Here is an 839-nt window from a genome sequence, read left to right as displayed (position 1 = left end):
CTTCCCCCCTCCCCAGCCGCCGGCGTTTCCGACTGTAATCCAGAGCGGGCCGCCTCTGCATTAGCGTAGCCGCCCGCAGCCGAGAGAGCTTCCCCGGCCTGGAGTGCCGACTCTAATCCAAACACCCCCCCCCCTCTCTAGTGACAGAGTAAATCCCCTTAAATCTCCTTTCGCTGGCAGAATCCACTCCAGTCAGCTCTCGCAGTCTGTCGTCTCCCTGTCCAGACGGTCAAGTCCTCAGGGAGGGGAGGGTGGGGGAGTGTGCGCGTGAGGCCTGGGTAAAACGGCGTGGGTTTTACAATCCGAGGCGGGGGAGATAAACGGAGCCGCCCGTCAGGGTAAGCCTGCTTCCCCACCCTCTCTCCCAGCAGTGCCTCAGAGACCTACTCCCATGCCCAGGCTTCAGTCCCGGCCTAATCTGGGACTAGGCCTTCCCCTGAATGGCCGAACCGTGAACCGGTGAAGGAAGCTGGGGTGGGGGAAGGAGAGGGGGGGGGTAGTTGTCCAGGCTGGGCCGAATGGCCTCAGGCTCTAGAAATCTCTAAAACGGGACTGGGGGTGGGGTTTTTTAAGTAAATTCTTTAATCGCTCCCACCGCTGAGAAACCTCAGTCCTGTTTTCGTAGTAAAGCAGTGACTGGTCCTTTGCTTTTCAGGAAACTTATTTGCTGGTGAGTATTTTATGATGCGGGCAATCGCACGATATTGGATCCAGAAGAGGCCGCTCAGCCCTTTTCGCCTGCTAGCCCCTCCCCCTCTCAGCGGCTAATCCGTGCACTCTGAATTGCCATCTGCTCCCCACCTCCCCCCCCCACCCATACTACCTTCCACCTGCTCCTT

At 58.8% G+C, this 839-nt stretch overlaps 1 protein-coding gene across 3 annotated transcripts in view; it reads left to right on the top strand.

The window, feature by feature from the left end:
• The first annotated feature begins 319 nt into the window (after positions 1–319).
• The window catches only part of LOC122545832 (semaphorin-4B-like), a 171533-nt gene continuing 171013 nt past the window's right edge, over positions 320–839 (top strand). Inside the window, exon 1 of one of the 3 annotated variants that reach the window (XM_087984982.1) lies at positions 320–338. The gene's annotated coding sequence lies outside the window, so the exon portion shown is untranslated. Of the gene's footprint in view, positions 339–573; positions 671–778 lie in introns of those variants that run through there. The other 2 variants (XM_087984983.1, XM_087984981.1) reach the window with 2 other exon arrangements.

Source organism: Chiloscyllium plagiosum, unplaced genomic scaffold (genome assembly GCF_037043375.1).
Source record: "Chiloscyllium plagiosum isolate Xiang-an unplaced genomic scaffold, Cpla_swu_hap1 HiC_scaffold_50, whole genome shotgun sequence".
Classification (NCBI taxonomy): Eukaryota; Metazoa; Chordata; class Chondrichthyes; order Orectolobiformes; family Hemiscylliidae; genus Chiloscyllium; species Chiloscyllium plagiosum.
The sequence above is the reverse complement of the archived record's forward strand: the minus strand, read 5'-3'. Positions and strand labels throughout refer to the sequence as shown.